At 43.3% G+C, this 26,066-nt stretch overlaps 1 long non-coding RNA gene across 2 annotated transcripts; it reads right to left on the bottom strand.

Moving 5' to 3' along the window:
* Window positions 1-2,205: 2,205 nt before the first annotated feature.
* On the bottom strand, window positions 2,206-24,507 carry LOC142732864 (uncharacterized). 2 transcript variants are annotated; one of them, XR_012879705.1, is made up of 3 exons: window positions 24,390-24,507; window positions 4,625-4,777; window positions 2,206-2,400 (listed from the first exon to the last, which is right to left on the bottom strand). It is a non-coding gene; the product is annotated as an uncharacterized LOC142732864 (long non-coding RNA). The 2 variants fall into 2 exon arrangements; XR_012879704.1 differs by lacking the exon at window positions 24,390-24,507 and adding an exon at window positions 12,972-13,103.
* Window positions 24,508-26,066: the final 1,559 nt, after the last annotated feature.

Here is a 26,066-nt window from a genome sequence, read left to right as displayed (position 1 = left end):
TTAAAAACACCGGCCTCCTCCTTTTCCCCTCTAACCGTCCTTTCCATCTCCAATATAGGTGTTTTTTTCTGACATTTTAGGTAGAGAAAGAAAATAATCTATTTGCTTACCATTTAAGCAAAGTAGCAGGAGAGTATAGTATTCAGCTTCTCAAACTCTAACTTGGTAGGGAGCTGTCTGGTTTGTATTTTAATAGTAACTTTTTATCAAGTCTAGCATATGACGTTCAATCACACAATATTAAAACATACGTAAGAAGCATGGTTACATATCAGCTTGGCTCTTAATAAATTTGACGCAACTTGGGCTGTCAAGGCTCCACAAACTGAAAGCTACGCCAGATATGATCCGGCATAGATTTCCGCTATAATTTACGCCAATGCCTGATGTAATTTATAGTTAATCTGTCGAGCAGCAGGACCCCACCTCCCGCTGTTGCATGAAACCAATGAGTGGAATTTAGTTAGACTGGCGTCTTTATACGCCAATATTAAATAGAAGCCCGCTGAAATAAGCTTTCAACTATTCAGACCCCGGCCTAGAGCATCGGTAGCACTCTTGCCAGGGAATCCAGCACTAGTGGGGCCCCTGACATTACCATCCTTATATGGACAGTGACGTCAAGGGCTCCCTCTAGAAGTCGAGTCCCCAGGCACAGCTTTGCCAATGCTCTGGTCCTGGACACTGCATTACAAAGCCCCTCATGTCACTGTCGATACATGGACAGTAATGTCAGGGGATCCTACAGCAGCAGAATCCCCGGCTAGAGCGTTGCAGACGCTTTGGCCGGGTAGTCCAGCATCTCAAAGCCCGTAACGTCACTATCCATATCTGGACATTGACATCAAGGGATCCTTCAAGGAGATGAACCGACGCTCTGGCCTGAAATTCTCGCATGACAAAGCCCCAAACATCAGTGTCCATGTACGGACAGTAACGTCAAGTGTTCATCCAGGAGCAGAATCCCTGGCCAGAGCATTGCCAACACTCTGGTCGTGGATTCCAACATCTCAAAGCCTCTAACGTCACTGTCCATATTTGGACGGTGACGTTAGAAACTCCCTCCAGGAGAGAAATCCAGCTAGAGCAATGCCGATGTTTTGGTTTAGGATTAAGGCATCTTAAAGCTCCTGACCTAACTGTCCATTTTTGAACAGTGTTGTCAGAGGCTCCTCCAGGAGCAAAATCCCCAGCCAGAGCATAGCTCTGGCTTTGGATTCTGAGTTTTTAAGCTCCTAACATCACTGTCCATATATGGACAGTGATGTCAAGAGCTTTTCCAAGACTGGAGTACCCGGCCAGAGCGCTTTTCGATGCTCTGGCTGGTGACTCCGTAATTGAAAGCCCCGGACATCACTGTCTATATATGAAAAGTGACATCAGAGGCTCCCTCTAGAAGCAGAATCCGCGACCACAGCATTGCCGACGCTCTGGCCAGGGATTCCAGCATGTCAAAGCCTTTAACGTCACTGTCCATATATGGACAGTGATGTCAGGGGCTCCCTCCAAAAGCAGAATCCCTGTCCAGAGCGTTGCCGGCTTTCCTGAGCTTAGTACTTAAAGTATCGCTGTGTCCGTGGAGTTCAGGTGACGTATCCTATTGTATGCCTATACAGTGGGATACGTCATTCACTTCTGTTGAAGGTATATGTCAGGACTCCACCCGAAGTATACCTTCCTACGAAAATAAAAACTTTGATGTGAACAGACCCCAAGAAGCCCACGGCTATGAATATATTTAGCACAACATGGGCTGTCAGTGCTCCAAAATCTGCACCAGCTATGAGCTAGCATAGATTTCCGCTATAATTTACACTCAGCGTAAATTGTAATAAATCCGTCATACAGCAGATCCCTTCTTCCTCTGGGCCAGACTCCATTTTTCTACCCGCAGTTGGCACTGACTTGGTGGAGGGAGTGTGTAGATTGCCAGTGGATAAGGTATTATAAGGTGTAGGTGCTGAAGCAAGCGTTTCAAATCATGAAGGGCAAGGAGCGAGTCAGGTTGAAGGAGTTGCAATCACTGATAGGGTAATTGAACTTTGCATGCACAGTCACACCAACAGGGAGGATTTTCTGTAAGAGTATTGAGCGTAGTTCAGTGTGAGTAAAAAATATTTTCACAAAATTAGTTAACAAAGTACCCAAAAGAGGATTTTGAGGTGTGGGGTAGATTTTTTGAGGACTTTATTGGAGTGGCAGTAAGGTTGAAGTAGCCGGCATCGAATCAGAAGCTAAGACTGTTCACAGATGCGTTCATATGGGTACATAGCATATTTTAATGGACAGTGGTGTGTGTGGAAGTGGCCAGCAGTGGGAGAAAATAGAATTAGACTTACCGGTAATTTGTTTTTTTTGTAAAACCTCCATGACAGCACCACAGGAGGTAAGACTCCGCCTCTAATATCGACAGGAAAAAACACAAGAGGTTAAATAGTCCCACCCCACCGTTTCTCCTCAGTGTATGTCCACTAACCATTTCTGGTAACTTTACATATCTATTACTTGTCATGGAAATCGAAAAAATGAGCAGCAACTCCAAGGATTCAGTTGAAAAATGGGTACTTTATTGCCCGTGGAACGTTTCAGCTCTGTCCACTAGAGCCTTTATCAAGCTTGAGAAAGGCTCTAGTGGACGGAGCTGAAACGTTGCACAGGCAATAAAGTACCGATTTTTTTCACCTGAATCCTTGGAGTTGCTGCTCATTTTTTCGATTTCTGTGTATTTGGAATTTTGGTCTGTTCCTCAGAGCTTGCACCCACACACAGCCAGTGCTGCTGGGCTTTGTATATATCTATTACTTGTTGAAAAATACGTGTAAATAATGTTTAATTAACATAAATAAAAGGGGGGGCAATATAAGGGTGCTGTCATGGAGGGTTTACTAGAAACCAAATTAACGGTAAATCTAATTCTATTTTCTCAAGGCACCCTCCATGACAGCACCACAGGAGAATTCCCATATTAAATAATTGGTTGTGGGGGGGGGGGGGGGACTACAGCTTGGAGAACTTTCATTCCAACGGAAAGATCCTTGCTGAAAACAGATTTAATCTGTAATGTTTTGTAAAAGTGTGAACGGATGAGCAGGTTGCTGCTTTGCAGATCTGTTCAATGGATGCATCCGCTCTTTCTGCCCAGAATACTGACATAAAGCCTGTAGAGTGGGCCTTCAGATGATCTGAGGGAGACATGTGGAGGTTTTCATAAAATACACAGATCGCCATTTTAATGCATTTTGCCAATGTATTTTTTGCCACCTTCTTTCCCTTATAGGATCATTGAATTGAATGAAAAGATTAAGATCTTTCCCCCACAAGTTTGTGGACTCAATGTATTGTAGGATTATCCTGCGGACATCTAGGGTGTGAAACTCTTCTTCCTTTTTGTTTGTTGGATTTTGACAAAATTAAGGCACAACTATATATTGGGACATGTGGAAGTTTGACATTACCTTGGGAAAGAAGGTGGGATCTGGATGGAAAATAAGCTTATCATTTAGGATTCTGAGAAAGGGATCCCCAATAGTGAGGACTTGAATTTCTCCTACCCTTCTAGCTGTGGGTATAGCTATCAAAAGAGCTGCCTTCTAAGAGAGATGATTTATCTTACAGGAAGATATACATTCAAAGGGATATAACATCAAACCTCTCAATACTACGTTTAAATCCCAAGGAGGAAGAACTACACAAGGTCTGGGAGATAATCTAGATGCTGCCACAAAGAATCTTTTTATCCATCTATGGGAGGCCAGATCTTGATTAAAAAAAATTGACTCATAGCGGATACTTGAACTTTTAAGGTGCTAGGTTTTAGTCCTTTTTCCAGGCCTGATTGCAGAAAGTCCAATATCTGTGCAATATTAGGATGATGAACATCGGGAAAGGAGTCGCCACACCAGGATAAGAATTTCTTCCAGACGTTCCCATAGATGGCGTTAGTGACATTTTTACTACTTTTTTGTAGGGTTTTTATGACTGCCTCTGACAAATCTTTGGCTTTCAGTATCAGGCCCTCAGAAGTCGACTGCGCTATTGATTCTGTCAAAACAACGATGGAACCCTGAAACAACGGTGACATTCGGAAACCATTAGCAACGTTTCCGTCACTTGAGATCAATGGTGATGCAAACGGAAGCTAAGGTTTCCGTTTGCCTTTCCGTTGAGGGGTTTCCCCGACGGAAACCCTCAAAGGAAAGACAACGCTGATGTGAACACAGCCTTAGAGGGCATCTCTACCCATAAAATGCTGTATTTGGTATTCTTCCATAGTCTAAATTTTTCTTTTTGTCATGCATGTAGCTATATAACTACAATCAGGGGTGCACCAGGCTGTTAAGTAAGTTCTTATGACCTCCAGGAAATGCTGGAGGTTTCTGACATATAGCAGCATTCATGGAAAGAAATCAACATTAGCTTATTGTATATTGAAAGCTGCTGCAGTGCTCAGGAGGAAGAACGTCCTGCAGCTTGATTGGCCATACAATAATTAGATATGAAAAGGGGGACATGGTTTTGAAAACTGCTGCAACTCTTGAAACATGTAAGAAACATGTAAAAATGGCCTAGAGAAAGTCTGAATGTGACTCCCTGCCCTGGCATACAAAACTGGAATGGTCTTTACCTGCTTCCCTGCGGTGAACTTTCCTGCAGAGCCTGTGATTATGATGTGAAGATCTTGTAGCATGAAGAAAATGGTGGTCTTGTCTGAGAACTGAACAGATCTGATGGGACGAAGACTGCTCTACACATATGTGCTGCTGCATCAGGTGCTTGTCTGTAAAAAAGACACATCACAATGCCTTAGTATTCCATCAGCTGTGATGTCATCAACTGAAGGGAGAAGACTATGATGTCATCTGTAGGGAGAAGCCTGTGAGTGCTATAGATGAATATCCATGAAGAATTCATTATTTATAGAGCACTGAAAGCAGATCATTATGCTTTATAAACAAATGTACATTTTAAAGCTCTGTTAGTAGAAAAAAACAACACATCGTATACCATTTTACACGTTGGCAATAGAATTCAGAATCACTGGAACAATTGTGAACTTATTAAGGTTGCAGCATGCTTGGCCATTTTTATTTTTTTGCCTTCTAGCCATAAACGTTTTTTTATTTTAATGTCTACGTTTCTATTTGAGGCCTTGTTTTATTTTTGCAGGACAAGGTGTAACTTTTTTGTGCATCACGTCCCCGCTAGAAAACTTGCACTTTTGATTAGCACTTTAGAGCTTTACATGTGTATTCTTTTTATAATATTTTTTGTGCTGTATTAACATAATAGCTGAGCGGATGTCTACCTATAATATGCTGCCCTTCAGGAGTATTCCCAGGAACAATCCTCACTTCCTCATCTCATGTTAAAAGTGACACTAAGGGTATGTTCACCCTATTTTCAGCTCTTTTTCGGGCTGTAAACGCCTTGAAAAACGGCTGAAAATACATGGCCTGAACGCCTCCGAACATATGCCCATAAATGTCAATGGGAAAAACGACGGCTGTGATGTCAATGGGAGGTCAGAGATGGAAACGCCTGAAGAAAGAGCATGACGCTTCTTTTTCCTGCAAGTGTTTTTTTTCATCTCGCAGGAAAAAACTCCTCTACCTCCCATTGAAATCAATGGTAGGCGATTTCTTCAGTTTTTTGGCGTAGTTTCCAGCGTGGTTTCCGTGCCAAAAACAGGGCCAAACAATCTTAGTGTGAACTAGGCCTAAGGAAATTACGCAGCATTTACAGTAGCAGCACAGTGAATGAGATTTGAACAAATCTCATGCAGACGCTACAGTAAAAATCTGCAGCAAAAACGTTCATAAATTGACCTGCGATGCGGATTTTAAATCCGCAGCATGTTAATTTATGCTGCAAATCCGTTGCTATTTTGTTGCGGGTTTTCCACATTGATTCAATTCAATGGGTAAAACCCGCAACAAAATAGCAACAAATCCGCAGCATAAATTGACAAGCTGCAGATTTAAACTCTGCACCGCAAGTCAATTTATGAATTTTTTTGCTGCAGAAGTGAAACCTAGAACAAATAGCAAATGTTGCGACTTTTGTGGTGGAAACGCTGCGATTCCGCTTCAAAATTCACAAAAACGCTAATGCTTACCTCCGGCCGTTGTCATAGTGACGCGTTTCTCTGTTCTGAGTGACACCTGGCCTCCTGGGATGACGTTTCAACCCATGTGACTGCTGCAGCCAATCACAGGCTGTGGTGGTCAATTGGGCTGCAGCATCATTCCAGGAGGCCAGGCTGCACTGAAACGGAAGAAGGCGTTGCTATGACAACAGCCAGGGGTAACTATCAGCTTTTTTTATTTTTTTTCAAGCAGTGTTTCTGCAGCGGAGATTCCGACCGAAAATCTGCACCATGTGCACTTTTGCAGGCGGAATTCCCTGCAGGTTCAAGGTTGGATATGCTGTGTAGCCTAAAGCCTCATGCACACGACCGTAGCCATGTGCACGGCTGTGATTTTCGTGTTGGCCGGCAGCAGACTGTCAGCCGCGAGCCGCCCGCAAACCGCGGGCCATGCACATGGCCGCGGCCATTATTTTCAATGAGCCCGGACCACAGAACACGGCCATAATAAAGTTTGCCCGTTCTTTCTGCGGTGCAAGAGGCCTAAAGCTGGGTACTCACTGTGCAGATTTTGCAAGTATTTTTTAACCCAAAACTAGGAACGTTACCTAAATAGAAGAAATATAAGAATTGAGAATATAAGGGAAGGCCTTATAGGTCCGCTCTCCTTGATCCAATTCTGGCTTTGGCTTACAAAATGCTGACAAAATCTGCAGCAAATCTGCACTGTGGAAACCCAGTCTAAGGGCATGACCAGACGTGGCGTATTTCTTCCGCCACTGTCCGCATCAATGCCGCACATAATCTGCGTTGCAGATTCTGTTGCGTCTTTGCCTAAAATGGGCATTAAATTGATGCGGATTAGCCGTTGCGTATTGAGGTGAAAGTACTTCCCTTCTCTCTATCAGTGCAGGATAGAGAGAAGAGACAGTCCTTCCCTAGTAAAATAAATTCCTACTTACCCGGCCGTTGTCTTGGTGACGCGTCCCTCTTTCAACATCCAGCCCGACCTCCCTGGATGACGCGGCAGTCCATGTGACCGCTGCAGCCTGTGATTGGCTGCAGCCGTCACTTGGACTGAAACGTCATCCCGGGAGGCCGGACTGGAGGAAGAAGCAGGGAGTTCTCGGTAAGTATGAACTTCTTTTTTTTTACACGTCGATCTATATCGGTAGTCACTGTCCAGGGTGCTGAAACAGTTACTGCCGATCGCTTAACTCTTTCAGCACCCTGGACAGTGACTATCTCCTGACGGCACACACGTAGTCACCCGTAATTACGGGAGCCCCATAGACTTCTATGGGCCAGCCCGTGCCCTAATAACGGGCCGTGATTACGGGCGTTCAGAATGAAGAAATGTCATGTTCGTAAAGCAAATACGCTACGCAACACACGTAACATCTGCGGACTTAATTGTGGAATTTTGACTCTCCATTGAAGCCAATGGAGAAATTCCGCAATGAGTCCGCAACAAGTCCGCTCCACGTCCGCAACAACCAGTGTATGCTGCGGACACCAAATTCCGCACTGCAGCCTATGGTCCACAGCGGAGTTTTCCGCAACGTGTGCACGAACCTAACTAAAAAGCAGTGGAAAGCAATGGAAAATAAGTCCGCAGCGGAATTCCAGAGCAATCTCCGCCACGTCTGTTCATGCCCTAAGGGTGTGTCCAGATGTGGCAGTTTTGCTGCCAATTTGCGGCGTGGGTTCTGCATCGCAAATCCGCAGCAGTTTACAGTACATCAAAAGTGGATGGGGTTTTCAAAACCCCATCCACATGTAGCAGAAGACGACCGCAATAACAGCGGAGCATTCTGCATATTTTCAAATCTGCAGCGTGTTCATTCTGTTGCGGAGAAGCAGCGGATTTTCACTGCGGATTTCAGCCTTTGCAATGCATAGGCTGAAACCTACATCAAATCTGCTGCTAAATCCGCAACTAAATCTGTATGTAACATATGTGGATTTTCCAAGAATTCACATCAAAATCTGCAGGGAAATTGTCCGCTAAGTCCCCCTACGGAATACAGGTTACCCAGGTTCCTGAAAGACAAATCTGCCTAGATATAGTGCAATTTGGTAGCGATGAGGGGCATTTATTTAGGGGGATTAAGTATTCATCAGATCTCTATTACAGTTCCATATGGTTTGTTACCCAGCTTTTCTGGAACCCTCAAGGGCAAATCTGTCTAAATATGACACAATTTGAGAGATAAGAGCGGGATTTATTTCGTTCGGTTTAATGTTTAGCAGTCTCTATTACAGATTCACATGGTTTGTTACCCAGCTTTCCCAGTACCCTGAAAGGCTTTGCCTTATCTATGGCGCAATTTGGTAGAGAGGAGGGGCATTTATTTATGGGGATTTAGTATTCTACAGTCTCTATTACAGCTTCACATGGTTTGTTACCCAGCTTTCCTGGGATCCTGAAAGACAAATCTGGCTAGCTAAGGTACAGTATGTAAAATGTATCACTGCATAAAAGGCAGGTGTGTTAATCGCAGCTTCACAGGGATTCTTGGCTCCTGATTAGCAAATCTGACTAGTAATGCTACGATATAGGAGTTGGAGATTTATCAATGCAGGACTAGGCAGATCTGGCATTCTACCGCCTGGGAAAGATGGGTAACAAACTCTGTGGGGCTGCTGTGATGGATGACATATTGGTCATATAAAATACACACAATACTGCTCTGGTACGTTGTGTATATCCATCACATAGTATCAGGGCAATATGGCTTGTGGTCACCATTGCAGCTCCACAGTGTTGCTGTTCTATGAGAGCTGAGTGACTAGTCGTTCTAGATATATATATATATATATATATATATATATATACAGGCCATGCTCCAGGTTTATGTGGGCCATTGGGCGACACAGACTTAGTAGGCCCCTTTGCGGGGGATCTTAGAGCGGCAGTAAAATGGCAGAAAATGTCATAACATTTTCATTTTTTCGTTGACGGAGCTGTATGAGGGCTTGTTTTCTGCGAGACGAGCTATAGTTTATATAGGTACCATTTTTGGATACATGCTACTTTTTGATCACTTTTTATTCCAATATTTGTAGGGCAAAGTGACCGAAAAAGATATTCTGGTATGGTTTCTTACATTTATTTTTTTACACCGTTCACTGCGTGGAATAAATAAAATAATATTTTTATAGTTTTGGCCGTTACGGACGCGGCGATACCAAATATGTATGGTTTCTTTTTTATTTCAATAATAATGGAAGTTTTCCGTGCTAGGCAGACCGCCACCGGAACCCCTGCAATTTCATTGCTGGGGCTCCGATGAGCTGCAAACAACTTACATGCAGCGATCGTTTTTGACCGCTGCATTTAAGGGGTTAATAGCGGGGATCGAAGCTAATTTCGGTCCCCGCCAATACAGCCGGATGTCAGCTGTAATACACCGCACCGACTCAGGATACGGCAAAATGCGGGAAGCACTAGCTGTCCATGACGTATCCATACGGCAAATGTCGGGAAGGGGTTAAATAGAGAAATATTTACATAATAAAGCTGTGGCCACTTCCACTTTACCACACAAGGTGTCTTTGGTTTGATTTAAGGTAAAATAATGGTGTAATAGGTCCATGGCAAGTTGGTTTTAAGTTGGTGAATGTCCTTGCAGTCTCACAGTAGAATGGTAGAGCCACAGATCCTATGTAATGTATCCACGGGCTAACTGAATATGACTAAACATGGTGCCAGTCATGTGACCATCCCCTCTACATACACACACATACATCATGTGACACCTAGCATTAACATGACATACATGTATTGGGACCACATAGAGGACACATCCATGGGCTAAGTGAATAGGACTAATGGTAGAATAATGATGACCAACCACATCACTGTTCATGTATTTACTAAAATGGCCGCCTGTCTCTAGGTGATATTTAAAATGTCTGCCTGTCTCTAGGTAATGTTATCGTGTTGTTAATAAAGTTAACTGTTTTAAAAAATAAAAAAAAACACATAGAGGAGACAGATAGTATTATGTAAGAGCTGCTTCTACACAGACACTGACAGACATGATGAGAGGCTGCTGGAGGAGGGAATACTTATAAAGTCTCATGCACACGGCCGTAGCCATGTGCACGGTCCGTAGTTACGGGCACGGATGGCCACGGACTGTCACCCACGTTTGCGGGTCGTGCTCCCTTTATAAAGTATAGGAGCACGGCCCGTAAATTAAAAAAATAGGTCATGTCCTATATTTTGCAGTTCATTTCTACGGCCCTTACACCTTCCTGTAAATATACGGGAAGGTGTCCGCGGGCCATAGACATTAACACCTTCCCGACCGCCCACTGTCTTTTGACGTCAGGCGGTGCAGGTGCTTAGTCTACAGTGACGTCTTTTGGCGTCGCTGTAGAGGAGGCTGATGAGTTCTCCTGTGAGCGCTCGTCCTCTAAGCAGGAGCTGTAACTAACAGCTCCTGATCCTAGAGAAGCCTCTTGAACACAGCTGGGGTTGGCAAACATTCAGACCCCAGCTGTTTAACACTTTGATCGCCATGGCCCGTGACCGCGGCATGATGAAAGGGAATTCCCCTCTTTGATTGCATCACCGGGATTCCGGTGATGCGATCAAACACCGGGGAATCCCTCTGCAGTCAGCCCTGCGGACCTACAAAGGACCCCAGGGCTGTCTGTTCCATTTGCCTGCTGTTCGGGCACACTATGCTGCCACTGTGCTTCCCGATCAGCAGCCTGTGTCATAGTGACACGGTGTAATGTATTAGCGTACAGGAGTATGCTAATACATTACAAGTAAAAAAAAAATAAAAGTTACAAATAAAGTTATCCCTTGATGGGATTAAAAAAAAAAAGTAACAAAACAAATAAATAAATAAAAAAGGTCCCAAAAAGAGTCTTTATTTTGCATAAAATATATTTTATTGCCCCTACACTAAATAAAAACAAAAAACCTACACATATTAGGTATCTACACGACCGTAATAACCTGAAGAATTAATCTAATGGGTTATTTAGCGTGAAACGTGAACGGGATAAAAAATAAACAAAAAAAACTATTCCGAGAATCACTTTTTCCTATATTCACGCCGTAAAATACTGTGGGGAAAAAAAATACTATTTCTCTCGCATAAAACAAGGCCTCATACAGCCACGTCAATGAAAAAATAAAAAAGTTATGGCTGCTGAAACGCAGAGGCAAAAACAGAAAAATTGAGCTGGTCATTAAAGAGGCTCTGTCACCAGATTATCAAATCCCTATCTCCTATTGCATGTGATCGGCGCTGCAATGTAGATAACAGTAACGTTTATTTTTTTTTTAAACGATCATTTTTGGCCAAGTTATGAGCAATTTTATATTTATACAAATGAGCCTTTCTAATGGACATCTGGGCGTGTTTTCTCGTATTACCAACTGGGCGTGTATTGTGTTTGTAACATCTGGGCGTGTTTACTTGTTTTACTAGCTGGGCGTTGTGAATAGAAGTGTATGTCAGCATCAAACACAAGTAAACACGCCCAGATGTTACAAACACAATACACGCCCAGTTGTCCATTAGAAAGGCTCATTTGTATAAATATAAAATTGCTCATAACTTGGCCAAAAATGATCGTTTAAAAAAATAAATAAACGTTACTGTTATCTACATTGCAGCGCCGATCACATGCAATAGGAGATAGGGATTTGATAATCTGGTGACAGAGCCTCTTTAAGGTCTTTTCAGGCCCAGTCATTAAGGGGTCAATGAGTCAGTATTTTTACCTGCAATTATGGATCCGTAATTGCGGATAAAAATGATGGTCGTGTGCATGAGGCCTAACTTCTGTTCCTTAGTAAAATGCTATTCACGGGTTAGATACCTGGACAGTGTTACCTGAATGCCAGGGGTCACATGGAGTGTGCGCGCGTGCGTGAATGTATCACATGACTCTCCCCGTATTTAGTCAATTCAGTTAGCCCATGGATGCATTACTATGGACTATACTATTATTATTATTTACTTATTTTTACAGTGGCAACTGCACTGATATGAGAAAGATATGTGAGCAGAATTTCTAATACATGTATAGTAGAAAACTGTATGATTTCCTATTCTATAAAGAAATTAAACAAATAAAAACTGGACAACCCCTTTAATAAATTTGTTGCATCTTTGGCTGGCCATGTCCCACAGAGTAAAATCCAGTTTGTGACGTAAATTGTAGTAAATCTTTTGGACCGTGGGTGGCGCTGTCCCTCCTGCCAAGCCACTCCCATTTTTTTTAAAGTGGCAATAGCATTTCAAAACAACAAATAAATCGCAAATTATTCCGCAATAGGGCGTGCGCCATAATTTTTGGCTTTTTAATGCCAGAAAACTGGGGTGATGCCCTTAGCATCATAAAGTTGCAAGGTCTGAAAATCAAAACTAAAATCTAAAGTAGTCCAATGTTTACATCACAAACATACACTTCACAAATTATAGTAAAAAATACATTATCTATTTTATTACATATACATAGGATGTGGTTTTAGCATAAAAAGTGACTGCAAGACATCCTCAAATACAGTAGTAGCCACAGTGTATCCAAATCCAATGACAGCCAGTGTCTTCCACTACAGTGACAGGCACGGTGGCCCCGATTACAGTGACAGCTACAGTGCACCCGAGTACAGAGACAGCCAGTGTCCCCAAATACAGTAACAGCCACAGTGTCCCCAAATACAGTAACAGCCACAGTGTCCCCAAATACAGTGAAAGGCACAGTGTCCCCGATTACAGAGACAGCCAGTGTCTCCAAATATACTAACAGTCACAGTGCCCTAAATACAGTGACATCCACAATGCCCCCAGACACTGACAATCACAGTGCTCCAAATATAGTGACAGCCCCTCTGTCGCCCAGCATAATTCACCTCCTTGTCTTATGGTGAATCCTGTCTAAGCAAGAGGAAGCATCACTTGCAGAGCAGAGACTCTTTGTTGGAGATGCTGCCACCTGCTGGCTGTACTTGTTCTTTGTCTTCTATATAACAAGTAAATATTTCACAACTTGCCCAAAGACCACCTGCCGAACTAGGTTTGGGCAGGTTGATAAGATGAAAAACCGCCAGGCTGCAAAGAAAGCAGCCCAATTTGCCAAGTTGGCAACCCTGCTTAGGGCCCTAAATAAATGGCAGATCTGTGTAAAATGTATTTTATTAGATATTCTGACCACATATTGGAGCATACATTAACCCCTTAATGACCAGCCTATTTTGGACCTTAATGACCAAGCTATTTTTTACGTTTTTCAATCGTCGCATTCCAAGAGCTATAACCTTTTTATTTTTGCGTCGACATAGCTGTATAAGGTCTTGTTTTTTGCGGGACAAGTTGTATTTTTTAATAGCACCATTTTTAGGTACATATTATTTATTGATTAACTTTTATTAACTTTTTTTTGGGGGGGAATAGAAAAAAATCTGAAATTTCGCCACACTTTTTTGCGTCCTAAATCTACGCCGTTTACCGTGTGGTATAAATAACACAATAACTTTATTCAGCGGGTTGTTACGATTGCAACGATACCAAATTTGTATAGTTTTTGTATGTTTTACTACTTTTACACAGTAAAAACGCTTTTTTTTCAAAATTATTTGTTTTTGTGTCTCCATATTTGAAGAGCCGTAACGTTTTTATTTTTTCGCCGATGCGGTTGTATGAGGGCTTTTTTTTGCGGGACGACTTGTAGTTTTTATTGGTACCATTTTGGAGTAGATGCGACTTTTTGATCACTTTTTATCACATTTTTTTAAAGTTAGTATTCACAGAAAACAGCAATTTTTCCATAGTTTTTTATTAATTTTTCTACGGCGTTCACCGTGCAGGTTAAATAATGTAATAGATTTATAGTCGGGGTCGTTACGAACGCGGCGATACCAAATATGTGTAACTTTTTTACTTTATTTTGTTTTTTTAATAGTAAAGCATTTTGTAAGGGGAAAAGCTGGGTTTTTCATTTTTTTTCAAATTTTTTTTTTAATTAACTTTATTAAACTTTTTTTTCACTTTTTTACTAGTCCCATTAGGGGACTATAATATGCGATTCTGCGATCGCATTTATAATACACTGCAATACTTTTGTATTGCAGTGTATTACTGCCTGTCCGTTTAACACGGACAGGCATCTGCTAGGTCATGCCTGCGGCATGATCTAGCAGGCATTCACTCCAGGCAGACCTGGGGGCCTTTATTAGACCCCCGGCTGCCATTAGAGACACAGACACTCGGGGATCGTATCGCCGGGTGTCGGTGGGGGAGCTCCCTCCCTCTCTCCAAAACCACTCAGATGCGGTGCTCCCTATTGAGCACCGCATCTGAGGGGTTAAACGTGTGAGATCGATACTAATATCGATCTCACACGGCAGAGCAGGGACACTCCCAGCCCTCAGCTGCCTCTAGCAGCTGAGAGCAGGGAGATTTGACAGCTCCCAACTCTGTTTATTTATTCCGATGCCGCGACGTAAAAGTCTATGGCATCGGAATAAGGCCCGTTAGTGACCGACGTAGAAACACGATGGGCCGGTCACTAACAGGTTAAAGGGGTTTTCGAGGGAAACTATTTTTTTTCCATGCGGGGCAGCGCACGAGCACAGAGTAGTTTCATTAATGAGAAGAAAACAGGGCGGGCATTAAGTAAGGAAAGAATTCAACGGGGCGGGCATTGAGGAGACTGTGGACCAATAGGAAGCCTCGAACCCGGGTATACGTCAAAAGTCTCGGGTTTGAGGCATCCTATTGGTCCACAGGCTCCTCAATGTCCACTCCATTCCTTCTACTTCAATAGCCCCACCATTTTCTTTGCGTGCATGCTATTCCTCAGTGCTCATGCGCTGCCTGCCCCAAAAATTGAGGAATAGAATGCAGGCAAAGAAAATCGTGCTGCTATTGAAGTAGAAGCAAAGAATGAACGGAGGGATGACATTATTATGTAGTCGTTCATGTGCCCCAAAGGAGGCCTCTAGTAGTTCATGTCAGACAATCCGTCTATGTTTTATCATTTTAGCATAAATTAAAGTATTTTACTATATTTTCAGGGCATACTGACAGTTGTAGCTTTGCAGCAGCTTTTACCCAATATAGTATTTGTGAGAAGAATACATTTGTTCACAAGTAAAGAATATTTTCATGCAAAATGGACGGGTGCAGCATTTCAGGCTGATTGAATTATTTTTTATTTTTTTTAAATGCCATAAATTCTCTTGTAATATTTAGGTTTTGCAACATTATAAAAATAAAGTAATTCCGAGTCTTCTGAACTTCTTCCCCCTCAAGTGGCAACACTTAAGAGCGTTATTTTTGCGAGATGCATAGAAAACAGCTATTCTGCCATTGTCTGTTTTTTATGGAGTTTACAGTGCGGGATAAATAATGTATTTATTTTATAGTACGGGTTGTTACAGATGTGGCAATACCAATCATGTGTAGTTTTTTTTTTTTCAACAATAAATCATTGCATTGGGGACATTTTTAATTATTATTTTGCAAAACCACCTAGGCTGGATTCACGCCTGCGTTGAAACATTCCGTTGTTCTGCTCCGTCAGAAGAGCAGAACAAGGGAATAACGGAATCAACTGTTCCGTTGCACAACGGAAGCCGCCGATTGCCGACGGAACCCATGGACTTTAATAGGTTTTATAGGTTCCGCAGCATGGTGCTCTACTGTCACCGGTAAACCCTGCCAGATCTGACGGAGCCTCCGACACAGATGTGAACAGAGCTTTAGGTTCCTCCGTCATGGAGTAAAAAAAACATGTGTGACAATCAGAGAGCAAGTGGGATCTTTCATTGACAAGGAGAAGTGATATCATGAACATCCATGTCACCCCTTCCCTGGGATCATCTGAAGTCAATGATCACAGATCCTCCTCCTCTTTCTGCAGGTTGTCAACACGTCCCCCGATGGTTCCCTCTCTTCTCCTCCACACAGGCCCAATTAAAAGCTGCAAGTACAGTATATGCAGCTCCCACTTCAACCTGCTATAGCTCAGGCTAGATCGTGCATAGAGTAAACACTGTAAACACCCGAAAAACGGCCGAAGAATCAGAAGAATGCCTCCAAACATCTGCCCATTGATTTCAATGGAAAAAACGGCGTTCTGCTCCGACGGGCCATTTTGAAAAACGGCCACGTAAAAAAACGGCTGCGAAAAAGAAGTGCATGTCACTTCTTGGGACGTTTTTGGAGCTGTTTTTCATAGACTCTATAGAAAACAGCTCCAAAAACAGTCGTAAAAAACGCAGCGAAAAACACTGCAAAAATCGCGAGTGGCATAAAAAAGTCTGAAAATAAGGAGCAGTTTTCCCTTGAAAACAGTTCCGTATTTTCAGACATTTTTGAATTTGCGTGTGAACATAGCCTTATAAAGCCGCATTCTAGCCAGAGTTTCAGCCTCCAGTGTAGAAGCTACCTCTTCAGTAACACTGCCCTGACCTAGGGGGATATTTTCCTGCAGATAAACTGTAAGGGTATGTTCACACGATTAATAAAATACGTCTGAAAATACGGAACTGTATTCAAGGGAAAACTGCTCCTGATTTTCAGACTTTTCGGAGCTGTTTTTTAGCTCCTGATTTTCAGACGTTTTATGAGCAACTCGCGTTTTTCGCTGCGTTTTTCGGACGTTTTTGGAGCTGTTTTCAATAGAGTCTATGAGAAAACGGCTCCAAAAACGTCCCAGGAAATGTCCTGCACTTCTTTTGAAGAAGCCATTTATTTTGACAGCGACGCGTAAAATCACAGCTCGTCTGCACAGAACATCGTAAGACCCATTGCAGGCAATGGGCAGATGTTTGCCGACGTATTGGAGCCGTCTTTTCAGGTGTAATTCGAGGCGTAAAACGCCTCCATTACGTATGAAAATAGGTTGTGTGAACATACCCTCACAGGGAAAATGCAGACTGCAGTTCTGCTGCACAATGCTTTCAAGCCAAACAATTAAATATGTACTGTATAGTGTTGGTGCAGGACTCGGGAGCGAGAACAGGGATGAGAGAGGAACTATGGGAGAGCAGGGATTTTGAACAAACAGGCAGGGAACTGCTGGGGGCAGATTTTCATGAAAAATGAACATTGCATAGTTGCCAACATTTGAATTTTTGCTCACAGGGACACTTAGGGTGTTCCATCTTTGATGGATGTGTCTTATGGAAGCATGGCTTATCTGGTGGGTGTGGCTAGTTGGGATTGGCATTCTTTCCAGAATTTCTGCATACAAATAAACAAACAAAAATATCTGCACTAGTTTGGCTCACAACTACTATGGTGGCCAGTATATCTCTCTGGGTATCTGGTTGTTTACAAGCAGGTAATGTCTCCCTTTATCACTAGGGCTAGGTAATATGTGCTGGCGACTACTGGTAGCTTAAAAACCAGTGTAGATAGAGCCACACTCAGTGCCCCTTGTAGATGGTGCTCCACACTGCTCCGTGTAGATATTGCCACGCACTGCTTTCTGTAGATAATGCCACATGGCCCCCCTGTAGATAGTGCCACAGTGCCCTCTGTAGATAGTGCCACAGTTCCCTCTGTAAATAGTGCCACAGTGACCTCTGTAACTGGTGCCACACAGCCCCCTTTGTAGCTGGTACCACGCAGCCCGTTCTGTAGCTGGTGCCACACAGCCACCTCTTTAGCTGGTGCCACACAGCCTCCTCTGTAGCTCGTTAGCTGGTGCCACACAGCCCCACTGTGGCTGGTGCCACACAGCCCCCCTGTAGCTGATGCCACACAGCCTCCCTGAAGCTGGTGCCACACAGCCCCCTGTAGCTGATGCCACACAGTCCCCCTGTAGCTGATGCCACACAGCCAACCTGTAGCTCATGCCACACAGCCCACCTGTAGCTGGTGCCACACACTCCCCTCCCTGTAGATTGTGCTACACCACCCCTCCCCTGTAGATGATGCCACACCACCTCCCCTGTAGATGCTGCCACGCCCCGCCCCTGTAGATAGAGACATTATGGTCTCCTGGAGGAGCCCATGACATCACTGTCCATATGTCGACAGTGACGCCAGGGGCTCCTCCAGAAGCGGAATCCCCGGCAAGAGCATTGTCAATGCTCTTGCCTGGGATTCCGGTGCTCCAGGAGGAGCCCCTGACTTCACTGTCCATATATGCAGTGACGTCAGGGGCTCCCTCTAAGGCCTTATTTACACGAGCGTAGTTCACGTCCGTGATACGGGTGTGAAAATCACGCGCGTTGCACGGACCTATGTGAGGCAATGGTGACATGTGTCCGCTGCGTGAAACTCACATCATGTCCTATGCTTGAGCGTTTTTTACGCATCACGCACCCATTGAAGTCAATGGGTGCGTGAAAATCACGCGCAGCACACGGACCCACTTCCGTGTGCTGCGCGTGATTCGCGCAACAGTAGATCAAGAAATGAAGGGACAAATAAAACCACCTCCGTCATTTCTTTTTCTAAACCTCAAAACCACATGTCATAAGGATGGCATATGCGCGAAAATGACGCAGCCCCGCACCAAACACTTATGACACACGGAACTGCAACACGCAAAAAACACTGTGTTTTTTGCGCGCGCAAAACAAAACGTTTGTGTGAATTCCACCTAAGAGTGGAATCCCCGGCCAGAGAATTGCCTACGATCTGGCCTGGGATTCCGCTCCAGGAGGAGTGAATGGCAGAGCAGGAAGCGGATAGTTTCCTGCTCTGCCATAGTATTTAATTGTATCTGCGTCCTGAGGACGCAACTACAATTGAATGTGGCAGTTGCCAGGACATGTCCCGGGCAGTAATTTGCCGGGACTGGCTCTGTAAATTCGGGACAGTCCCGGCAAATTGTGTTGGCAGCTATGACAATGTCACCATGAAAACACATTAAAGGACCACTAATGCCCTGTTCCCACAGAGTTTTTTGACACTTTATTTGACACGGAAGACGCGTCGGAAAGCGCCAAAAAACGTCAGAAAACGCTTCCCATTGATTTTAATGGGAGGCGGAGGCGACATGCCCTATCTTCAGGTGTTTACGTCTCTGACCTCCCACATCAATGGGAGGTAGAGAAAGTGCCACGAAAAACGCTGCAAAAAACACGGCAAACTGTGTGCAGGCAGATCAAAATCTGTCTCAAAATTCCAGATGGAATTTTGAGACAGAATTTTCAGCCTGCAAAAAACTAAGTGTGAACATACCCTAAATATAAAATCCAAGCCAAGAAAAGAAAACAACAACAAAAACTACAAATTAAATATCACATATTCACCTTATTTTTGTTGCTGCTTTATCCTATATTACAATTTAAAAACTTGAAAAATAAAATAGAAAGCCAGTGTATTATTCTCTTAGGAGGCTGTTATGTTTTCTCCCCCTCTCCCCACTCTAATGCTAGTGCAAGTGAGCCAGGACGTTTAGGTGGAGGGGGCTGGGTTTAGGCGGTATACTTTTGGCAACACAGATAGCGCGGCCATTAAGTTGGTAGGAATCTTCTAGTTACCAGTAATATTAACAGTAAGGCCTCATTCACATCGCGTTTATGCCCTACGTTTAGCGTGTATGTCAGGAAAGTTTCCAATGTACATGCTAAACGTGTCTTTAGGGCTCCATTAGCCTGACACTGAGCTAAAAAAGAGTCGTTTTGTCCTTTGTCAGGCTGGTAATCCCTTTTTTTGTAGAATGGAATAGCGTAGTAGACTATGCTATTTCATGCTGAAGGTTCTTGCAAAAAAAACGTATACTGCGGGGTATACATTTTTTTTAACATGGGAGCCTATGTGTGACGGATGCCACTGTATGTCATCCAACACAAGTATACGTTAAACATATACCTCGGGGAGCTTCCCCAGGACCAGAATCCCCGGGAAGATCATCAGGTAGCGCTCAGCCCAGGGATTCCGGCCCTGGGGAAGCTCCTGACATGACTGTTCATATGTACTCCAGGTACATTCAATTTACTAAACAGGAACCCCATATGAACAGCTAACTCACCATGGAAGACAGGGCCAAGCATTTTGTCATTGTAGCTCCTGACATATAAGGACAGTGATGTCAGGAACTTTCCCAGGCACAGTGCTTCAAGTAGCGCTCTGTCTGGGAAGTACAGGAGGCGTATCCCACTGTATACCTCTACAGTCGTATGTGTTTTAGCCTTCATCGTCCATGAGGCGAGATGAGCTTCTCGCATCAGGTGGCAGCCTGCTGCCTCTCTGAGGGGGCAGCGGTGCCACTAAAATCTGCCACCGCCACCTCCTCCTGCACTATAATTGTACCTGCGTCTTTAGGACACAGATACAATTACATGCATAATTGCTGAATGGAATGACGCAAGCGGCGTGAGGACGTTGACGGTTCTAGTGCTGTATATATGTACTGAGCTTTGTGCTAGTACAGTATATATGTACTGAGCTTGGTTCTGGTACTGTATTTATGTACTGAGCTTTGTTCTTGTGCTGTATTTATGTACTGGGCTTAGTTCTGGTTCTGTATTTATGTATTGAGCTTGGTTCTGGTACTGTATATATGTATGAGATTGGTTCTGGAGCAGTAATTATATAGAATACATGTATAATAACAAAATTGCAGGGCAGATGGAATTGTTTTCATTGTATATTTAAAGGGGAACCTGTCAGGTAGTTTTAACCCCTTGAACCACCACCATGCAGTAATACATGACCTGACAATATTTTCAAACATGTTTTTTTTAGATGCAACAAAATCTGTAAAATCTTTTAAAACGGTGCACCCTATATGCTAATTACTCATTAAGGGTTGATGGGGTGGTGCCGCTATCCCGAATAGTCTTGCCTTCAAACCCACCTTACATAACCCACGTTATGTAAACAGGGTCTTAGAGCAGTATTACACATAGCTGGCTCTACCTCACTGACATTCAGTCGCATAATAGGAGGCATTTTTATAGCAGACGCAATCATAGTAGCAAAATATTATATATACAAACGTATAGCATCAATGTGGCAGTGTTTACTCAGCCAATTGTGGCCTCCATTATAGTTCTACAAGGAGTGCTTTCCAAAGTTCCTAAAAGGCAAATCTGCATTTTTATGCCTTGATAATTCTTTTTCATTATCTAATTGACTTTCCAATCTCGCTGTATAATTAGGCTTTCAGGAACATTGGAAAGCTGGGTAACAAACAACCAAATATGCTAAAGACCAACCTGAGCATGTAGTATACTCGCTGTTGCCCTGATATTGATGGCTTATTTTGAGGATTGACCATCAATTTTTGTGGACTGGAAAACCCCTTTGACACCCCAAAAATTATTATTTTATGGAAAGTAGACCACAAGGTTTAATGTCATATCATATCGTGTAAAAGCATGCAGATGAGTTTTGTAAAATCACATCTACTTGCCTTGTACTGTAATCCGCTGCAGACTATGCCTGCGCAAAGTCGAAGGTAAAATTTGTAGTGAATCCGCCACATCTAATGTCACCCTAAGGCCCAGTTCACAGAGTTTTTTGGTGCTGATTTTGACGTGGAAAAGGGCGAAATTGTTGTTTTTCCCCGGGCAACTGGGAGGCAGAAAAAGCATTTTACGCCCACGGTCCTCAATGGCCTCAGGCAAAAAAAACAGCAAAAAAGTGCAGGCAGGTCAAAATCTACCTCAAAATTCCTTTTTTACAGCCTGCAAAATACTCCGTGTGAGTTACATGGACCAAAGATCGCTATGTCCCATAGCCTACACCACAAGTAATGAAAGTCAATGTGGTTGCGTCGCAACCTGCAAGTAACTGCGTCACGACTGGATTTCTTGCAACTGCCATGTCGTGGCAACTTGCACGTTGCGACACAACCACATTGACTTTTATTACATTCAATGTAGGCTACATAGCAATCTTTGGCCGGTCGACCTGTCTCGTGCGTGGCCAAAGTCTCCGTGTAGCAGACAGACAAAATTATTTATAGAGAAAATTTTTACTGCACAGAGAAATAAGTATTTGATCCCCTACCAACCATTAAGAGTTCAGCCTCCTCCAGACCAGTTACACGCTCCAAATCAACTTGGTGCCTGCATTAAAGACAGCTGTCTTAAATGGTCACCTGTATAAAAGACTCCTGTCCACAGACTCAATTAATCAGTCTGACTCTAACCTCTACAACATGGGCAAAACCAAAGAGCTTTCTAAGGATGTCAGGGACAAGATCATAGACCTGCAAAAGGCTGGAATGGTCTACCATAAGTAAGACGCTGGGTGAGAAGGAGACAACTGTTGGTGCAATAGTAAGAAAATGGAAGACATACAAAATGACTGTCAATCGACATCGATCTGGGGCTCCTTGCAAAATCTCACCTCGTGGGGTATCCTTTATCCTGAGGAAGGTGAGAGCTCAGCCGAAAACTACACGGGGGGAACTTGTTAATGATCTCAAGGCAGCTGGGACCACAGTCACCAAGAAAACCATTGGTAACACATTATGCCGTAATGGATTCAAATCCTGCAGTGCCCGCAAGGTCCCCCTGCTCAAGAAGGCACATGTACAGGCCCATCTGAAGTTTGCAAATGAACATCTGGATGATTCTGAGAGTGATTTGGAGAAGGTGCTGTGGTCAGATGAGACTAAAATTGAGCTCTTTGGCATTAACTCCACTCGCCGTGTTTGGAGGAAGAGAAATGCTGCCTATGACCCAAAGAACACCGTCCCCACTGTCAAGCATGGAGGTGGAAACATTATGTTTTGGGGGTGTTTCTCTGCTAAGGGCACAGGACTACTTCACCGCATCAATGGGAGAATGGATGGAGCCATGTACCGTCAAATCCTGAGTGACAACCTCCTTCCCTCCACCAGGACATTAAAAATGGCTCGTGGCTGGGTCTTCCAGCACGACAATGACCCGAAACATACAGCCAAGGCAACAAAGGAGTGGCTCAAAAAGAAGCACATTAAGGTCATGGAGTGGCCTAGCCAGTCTCCAGACCTTAATCCCATCGAAAACTTATGGAGGGAGCTGAAGATCCGAGTTGCCAAGCGACAGCCTCGAAATCTTAATGATTTACAGATGATCTGCAAAGAAGAGTGGGCCAAAATTCCATCTAACATGTGTGCAAACCTCATCATCAATTACAAAAAAACGTCTGACTGCTGTGCTTGCCAACAAGGGTTTTGCCACCAAGTATTAAGTCTTGTTTGCCTAAGGGATCAAATACTTATTTCTCTGTGCACAATGCAAATAAATATATATAATTTTGACTATGTGATTTTCTGTTTTTTTAATATAATCTATCTCTCACTGGTAAAATTAACCCAGCCTAAAAATTCTAGACTGTTCATGTCTTTGACAGTGGGCAAACTTACAAAATCAGCAAGGGATAAAATACTTATTTCCTTCACTGTATCATTGGTGTCAGTGTGTCCAGTGGGTAAGTGGCGTTTGATGTATGTGTCCAGTGGCGTTTGTATTGGGGAGGGCAAAGGGAACAGGTTGGCATCAGTTCTGTGCGGAGACAGAAAGTGACAGGAGCTATGTTGGGGTGGGGTGGAGAAGGCAGACGGTGGCATGTGCTTAGTTATGGGAAATGGCATGGGCTCTGTTAGGGGAGGAGACGGGGGTACAATAGATGGCGGTATAAGGGTGTGGAGGAGGATTTCTAACCCTTAAAGAAAACTTTGCTGCCTAATTTGTATAAATGCAAGTATTGGTTATTCATTGGTGCACTGTGCCTTTTAATAAAGCTGTTTATGTGCTATTGCTGCTGTCCCCTCCCCCAGGTGCCATTACATAGAAAGGGTGGCCACTTTGGCCTGTGTATTTATTTGAGGCCAGTTAAATCATTTTTGTATATATGTCTTTGACTGTGTTTTTCCCCTCAGAAGGTGATATCATTTTAAGACATGTTTTGTTGTGCTGCTGTTATTGCATTGTAACGTTATGACTGTACACGTGATCCTGCCCATGTGTACAGCATGCATCAAGTATAGTGCAGCCAGTTGCGGCCTGTGACTGACGGACCAACCAGGGAAGAGTGCCCTTGGTTCTTTCTGAGACAAAATGTGAGCCAGCCAGCAGTCATCCGAATGAGTAAACCGCGTCTAAGAGCTATGCCTCTAATATTGAGAAGTTTTGTAGTTCCTGCTGTGGTTGGGTGTACTGTGAACACCGGCTTAGTAAAGTTGAGTTTGCAAGAATTCTCCTGTCTTCATACCATCAATGTTGCGAAACACCTGCATTAACCCTTACTACACCACCTGCCCGGAGCCACTTCCTTACAGTGGGGCTCTGTGAGGAAAGAGGGCATGAAAGGTAGCCACAGGCTCTGTGGGGTAGCAGGGGAGCACAGGGTGACAAGCAGGCACTGCCTACCTCAGCAGACTCTCTTCAGCTTCTTCTTCTGGCTGGGCTGGCACTGCTGTACAGGGCTTGCTTCAGACTGGTGGCAGGCACTCAAGACTCCTGCCTCAAACAAAGCTCTGCCTCCTCAAACATACACAGACACCCGTGTCACTGTAAGGAGGGAAAAGACAGAGTTGGAGGGGCTAGTATGAGTGGGGGCGGGCACTGGCTGTTGCTTGGAATCCGTATAGTTTCAACGTATAGGTCAACGGAACAAGGCTCTGCGATGCTATAATGCCTGTTCCATTCACCTAAATGCAGCTATATGGGCCCTATAGTGTCAGGATAGCGATGGACACCTTTATGAGTTTTACATGTTTAGTGGTTTCCTGGAGTTAGAAAACTTGCACTAAGTTTCAGGCAGCAAATTTAATTCAGAAGTATTGCAATGTATTATATTAGCAATCAGGATATTGGATGTTCAAATCCCGCAGTAGGACTTAAATAAAAACGTAAAAAAAAAGTTTAATGAAGTTTATAGAAAAATGAAAAAAGAAACTAGTTTCCCTTACAAAATGCCTCACAGTACAAAAAAAATATGTAAAAACTACAAGATTGGTATCTTGGCATCTGTAGCGACCCGAACTATAAAAAGAAAACATTATTTATCCTGCACAGGGAATAACGTAAAAAACAATGTCAGAATTGCTATAATCTTGCCTCCCAAAACAGCAAAAACAACTAATCAAACAACAATGGTGAAAAATAAGTTTCATTCTCAGAATGCTGTGTTTTTAAAAGTTTTTATTGTGCAAAACGAATAAACACAAAATAACTTTATATGTTTGCTATCGCCATAAGGGTATGTTCACACGGCTTATTTACGGACGTAATTCGGGCGTTTTACGCCTCGATTTACGTCCGAAAATGCACCTCGATAGCGTTGGCAAACATCTGCCCATTCATTAGAATGGGTGTTACGATGTTCTGTGCACACGGTCATTTTTGTTACGCGCCGCTGTCAAAAGGCGGAGCGTAAAAAAGACGCCCGCATCAAAGAAGTGCCTGTCACTTCTTCAGACGTAATTGGAGCCGTTTAACATTGACTTGATGGAAAAGCAGCTCAAATTACGTCCGTAATGGACGCAGCGAAAAAGCACCTCAACATGCCACTACGGTTGAAATTACGGAGCTGATTTCTCCTGAAAACAGCCCCGTAATTTCAGCCGTTACGGACGCTGCCGTGTGAACATACCCTAATTGTAACGACCTGCAGAACAAAGTTATGTCATTTGTACTGCACATTAAACAAGACTAAAAGTTGTTCAATACATTTATGTACCCCAAAATGGTAAGATTAAAAAATACAACTCATCCTGCAACAAATAGGCATTTATAAGGCTGTGTCGATGAAAAAAGTAAAAAAAACTATGGAAATGTGGAGATGAAAAAAAAACAACATGTGTACCCCAACATGGTACCATTAAAAATACAATGATTACACTTTCTAATATGCATGCTGTTTGCTTTTGCACAGGTCAATTTAAATAGAGGGGGAAGCATATATTTGTAAATCTGTCATTAACAAGAATACATAAAAACATGGGATTTATTTTGTTATTAAGACATTTATCATTGTCAAAGAAGTGTTATCCATGTCATGTACAGATAAGGTACAAGGGGTACACGCTGCGGCCAAACAGCATT

Source organism: Rhinoderma darwinii, unplaced genomic scaffold, assembly GCF_050947455.1.
Source record: "Rhinoderma darwinii isolate aRhiDar2 unplaced genomic scaffold, aRhiDar2.hap1 Scaffold_921, whole genome shotgun sequence".
Taxonomy (NCBI): domain Eukaryota; kingdom Metazoa; phylum Chordata; class Amphibia; order Anura; family Rhinodermatidae; genus Rhinoderma; species Rhinoderma darwinii.
Note: the sequence above shows the minus strand (reverse complement) of the source record. Positions and strands in the feature narration are given on the sequence as shown.